Below are 5,813 nucleotides of genomic sequence, written 5' to 3'. Positions count from 1 at the left end.
TGTCGAAGGGTAGCTTGTGGAGTTTAACTGAAGGTTTGTAGTGGGACGTTTTTGCAGCATGTGAGAGCACATCATGAATAAGTGTGCTCACGCACTCTTTAACGTCAGCATCATGAGATCTGCTACTAACACCAGATTGTGATTTTTCCTCCGGTATTGGAGATATATTATCCTCACACTCACACTCCAGAGAGTGTGAGGTGTGTGATACATATGCAAACAAAGTTTTTTTGCAGCTGTTTACCTAAAAATGCAGCCAAGGCGTTTTTTATTAAATAAACATTTAAACTATTTACAGAACAATCAGCTGTTCTGCATCAAATTTGATGGCACACAAGTTCTGTCCACTATGAGATAAAGGAGAACAACAGCCTGATACCTGCAGGCCTGACAACAGGAGATGTATCACTCCAGTTACACCTGTAACATTCAGTAGTCGCAATGTTCCCTCTAAGCTGCGCGCGTGCGCAATTGCGCACTGCTGGCACGGTCTCTGCGCACAGAAAATTTGTGTTGCGCACAAAAAAAATCAAACCTGAATTGAAATTAAAATTAATACTTTAACAATTCTGTTTTGCAGTGTTAGTCAGTGAGTGACTGGCTGCTCCCATATGGGATTAGAACGATGCCACCTTATCCCATAGTCCAGCCAATGATGCGATTTACATTCGTATATATGCAGCTAATCAACGTGGTTGACAGGCTATGACAGCGTTCTTATGTCACGACACCGGTGTTTTAGCGAGCAAAGCGGCGTGGCTGATGTGGAGTGAAGCCACGTTAATGACAACGTGTACAACCATTGGAGATGTGAGCAGGACAAACGGAACAATTAACGGAAAAAGTGGGGACTTTATAGCAGTTTTTAAATTGTGATGATAGGCCACGTAAAACCAGAGTTGTGATAAAAAAAAAATGCAATGTTTGGTTCTCTTCCTGAATACTATCGTTGTTTATGTTTACTGCGGGAATAAACGGTAAAAACGGCGTTTTATAAGAAAAAAGGCTCGAAAGCCTGTGAGCAAAAACAAACTCCACCCCCTCTCCCTTTCCTATTCGTCCAAAAAAGTACCAAGTCGACCAATCAAAAAATGATATGGCAACGTGGCATCTAGTTGTTAAGAAACGGGGGGAAGTTTTAGGAGGGACGGCGGTGCTTTGAGATGTGAGAGATTTGCGACGTTTAGCGCAAATCTTGTGTAGTTAGTGTGTAGTGTAGTCAAAATTTTTGTTGTGTGTGTCAGAACAATGAGGCGACTGCTGAATGTTACAGGTGTTACAGGAGTGATACATCTCCTGTTGTCAGGCCTGCAGGTACCAGGCTGTTGTTCTCCTTTATCTCATAGTGGACAGAAATTATGTTTTTGGACTGACACAAATAATTTGTGTGGCATCAGATTTGATGCAGAACAGCTGATTGTTCTGTAAATAGTTTGAAATGTTTATTTAAAAACGCCTTGGCTGCATTAAAAAAAAGCTGCAAAAAACTTTGTTGTTTGCCAAACTGAGTTACTTTTTTAAAGAAGTAACTATATAATTAATTGCCCAGCATTGGTCATTATATACTGTATTTGCAGACACAGAGTTACAGAACTCTCTCCCAGACCACAGACTCATAATACAAGACAGAGCTTTTTTTAAAAAAAAAAAGAAAGAAAGAAAGTTGTGTTTTCAAAATTGGAGTTCAAGTTATTTTTACTTCCAATAGTGTTAGCATACTACACAGGTCAATGACTAGATTTTTTTTTTAACATTTTAATTCGAAGTGGGGTAAAGCAGTTAATTAAAAGTAGTCTAACATAAATGTAAATGCTGTAATTTGATTATTTTAATAAACCATGTAACTTGGATGGATTCGATGCTGGCGTGACCACAGTGCACACATCTGCTGTTGCTCACAGTGGTCCAAGGGATTGCTCAGGGAGTTTGTGTGTTTGCTCAGACACGTGAAAAATTAGAGGGAACGTCGCCTCATTATTCTGAAACACACAACAAAACTATTGACTACACTACAAACTAACTACACAAGATGTGCGCTAAACCTCGCAAATCTCTCACATCTCAAAACACTGCCGTCACTCCTAAAACTTCCCCCCTTCATAAACAACTAAATTCCATATTGCCATTTCATTTTTTGTTTGGTCCACATGGTACATTTTTCCACCAATAGGAAAGGGTGGGGGTTTTTGGTGTTGTTTTTGCTCACAGGCTTTCAAGCGTTTTCCTTATAAAACGCCGTTTTTACCGTTTCTTCCCGCAGTAAATATAAACAACGACAGTATTCAGGAAGAAAACCAAACATTGCATATATTTGTTTTTATCATAACTCTGGTTTTACGTGGCCTATCAACACAAAATTTAAAACTGATATAAAGTCCACACTTTTTCCGTCTGTCCTGCTCACATCTCCAGTGGTTGTACACGTTGTCATTAACGTGGCTTCACTCCACATCAGCCACGCCGCTTTGCTAGCTAAAACACCGGTGTCGGCACATAAGGACGCTGCCTGTCATAGCCTGTAAACCACGTTGATTAGCTGAATATATACTAATGTGAATCGCATTATTGGCCGGACAATGGGATAAGGAGGCATCGTGCTAATCCCATAAGGGAGCAGCCAGTCACTTACCGACTAACACTGCTAAACAGAATTGTTAACATATTAATTTTAATTTCAATTCAGGTTAGATTTTTTTTTGTGCGCAACGCAGATTTTCTGTGCGCAGAGATCGTGCCAGCAGTGCGCAATTGCGCACGCGCGCAGCTTAGAGGGAACACTCCGTCAGTCTTGTTGCTCTTGAACAACAAAATGTTTAAAAATGTCGCGAGTTTACCTGGTGATATTGTCATGCAGGAGGCGATCGCGAAAACGGCAAACAATTAACACCACGCCGATGGTGCTCACGGGGCAGCAAGAGTAAACGATCGGGAGAATCTTGTCTTCGTTATCGTTCCCCTCGTATTACTCCTATTTCAGCGTTTTCCCTGCACAACTAAAGCGTGCAGTTTACTTTGTGTGCATTCAAATGGAGTCGAGTCATCTAGCTCCACCTGTGGCCATGTGCCATAGCCTACAGCCAGATTAACTTGTGACGCACATCTGCACCTGGCTCTAGCGCCACGTTTGAATTCATGCACAATACATTTGGAACTTTCTGTTTTGTCTGTTTTTGTGTCTTGCAAATAAACCTTTAAAATAAATGAAATGGTACTATCTATTTAGTTTTGGCCTACATCAGTAAGAAATGCCAAATTATATACACAAAGTTATAGAAATCACCACCCATTCATGATGATTTCAATAACATCAAATAATAACATGTAACATCACATCCTGTAAGCATAGTCTGTCTGTGTCTGATGTATATGGGTAATACATCAACATGGCTGGAGAGAGTTGGTAGTCATATACAGTCTGTATACGTGTGGTTAATCCAATAAACATTTGTAAGGACATGGCAGTTACTGTCAATTTACAGCAGTTACACAGTGATTAGTAATAAACAGAGCCAGTGAGACTGAGTGCATTTAAGAAAGTCAGTGACTCAGGTGTGTCGGTTGGTTTGTCATCAGCCACTGGTTCAACTTGATGGAAATCCTTTGGTGCAACCGTAAGAGAGAGATGTGCATAAACAAATACACCCAAACTTCAATAAACTGAAGAAACACTGTAAAGAAGAGTGGGCCGAAATTCCTCCACAGTGATGTGAAACAGTAATGAAATCATACAAAAAACCACTGCTTCAACTTACTGCTGCTAAAGGTGCTGAAAGTTTCTCTGTGCTGCTGTTTTTCAGGACCAAAGATCGTGACTTTCAGCCATGTTATCTATGATAGAGATGCAAAATCTATAGATTTTGCTGGCTAAACCTGAACAATCAAATCAAATGTTCAAAATGTAAATTTGGTGACAGGTTAACAGAAAGCTTGAAACATTTATTCTGACAGGGAATCCGTGTCTGAGATTTGAATGTTTAACCTTAAAGGGCTGTTTTCATATGGAGGCAACTGGACTGTGAAGCATTGAGTTTCATTTTTGGTTAGTGCATCATCATAATTATTCTGGCACCAAGCAGTGATGTGATTTGTGGACTACTGCAGGCAAAAAATAAAACTTCCGGGCCTTCTTTCAAAGTAAAAGTAGTTGTGGGAACCTGCCAAATGTTTTGTTTCCATCAGCATTTTAAAAAGCTAAAATAAATAAATGAATAAAAAGAGTGGGTGGTGGGCTGAATGAATGATAAAACCACTCTGTGAAGACAAAACAAAGCTATAATAAATGACCACGTGCACAGACATGCACACAAAAACTGCGTGACTCCTTATTGGCTGTAACTCACCGCGCGTGATCACCTGTAATGTTCTTTAAAGCAAGAGGTTCAGGTGCTATTCTTTTTATTTTAATCTTGAAAGCACCAGTTTCTGGATCAGCACCCTAAGTAGAATGATCAGACTTTCAATAACGAAAGAAAGTATCTGTCTGATATAATCTATAGCAGACAATGGTTCCCATGCGTATATGGTGCAATTCCTGGGCCTGCAGTCACTGCACCAGCCCAAAGTCCAAGCCGAAGCCCCCCAAAAAAGCCAAAGGTAGGCTGTAACATTACCTTCCTTTAACTCTTTGACTTGTATTTTATGAGTTGCTGAACATTTTTATTCCATGTCTGTGAAAAAAGGACTCTTCAGTGAGGAACACATAGCTTTGCAACAGGCAGCAGGTTTACTAAAAAACAATGATATGGTCTTTTTTTACCTTAAGGCATGAGTCACCATTTTTGTAACTCATGTAATGCCAATGAAAGCTGATGGGCTGCATCATCAGCAGTTTTGGCTTGTGTAAAAACTACCGTATCATCAGCATACATATGAAGTGCCAGATCTTTATTGGATGACCACTTAATTTCAGAATTTAAGAAACAATGCATGTGAATTTGGCCTGATATAAGCTTGGCATCCTTTCATCTCTCTAGCCTTTTTGTTAATTATGCCTTACTAAAAATGCGTACAACAGAGAAACAGCAGGGTTAAATGTAGTGTTAGGCACTTTGTTTCAGAGGGAGGTGGGCGGATCAAGACAAATATTGATAGCATCAATACCAACATTGGCATTGTATCAGATTGATACAAGTGTGAGAGGATCAGTACTTTGATTACTTTCACTAGAGAGAGGCACATTTACAGTCCAACTATCCATCTTCTTCCACTTATCCGGAGCTGGGTTGCGGGGGAGAGGTCTAAGCAGAGAAGCCCAGGCCTCCCTATCCCCAGGCACCTCCTCCAGCTTGTCTGCGGGAACACCAAGACATTCACAGGCCAGCCGAGAGATATAATCTCTCCAGCGTGTCCTGGGTCTGCCCCATTTGCATCCCTGTCTCCAAAATACCCATTTTTAAGATACATGAAAATCTGTGATTTAATCAAATGTGTTCAGAATTTGCAAACTAATGATGATCTGATAAATCACAACACACTGCTCTCCCCTACATAATCGGTGTAAAGTATCAGAATCAGCACTGGAAATACTGGCCCTGTGTTGAATTGGTATCGGATCAATGCTGCAGTATTGCTCTGCACTAATTTCAGACACTGGATGAGCCAAGAGGGAGCACAAAGGCCAGTATAGGAGAAATGAGGAATATTGTCAGTCAGGCCAAGCCTTTGTAGTACAGTTCAGGGATAAAAATATGGAACTAGAAATGAACACAATGGGTCCACTTTAATATGATCCCAACAAACACATTTCATGTTTTAATCCCTTTTTTAAATAAACTTTCACGAATCATCATGTACAATCAGAGGCAGACACAGAC

The sequence above is a fragment of the Simochromis diagramma genome, unplaced genomic scaffold (assembly GCF_900408965.1).
Source record: "Simochromis diagramma unplaced genomic scaffold, fSimDia1.1 OVJJ01000333.1, whole genome shotgun sequence".
In the NCBI taxonomy this organism is placed as follows: domain Eukaryota; kingdom Metazoa; phylum Chordata; class Actinopteri; order Cichliformes; family Cichlidae; genus Simochromis; species Simochromis diagramma.
Note: the sequence above shows the minus strand (reverse complement) of the source record.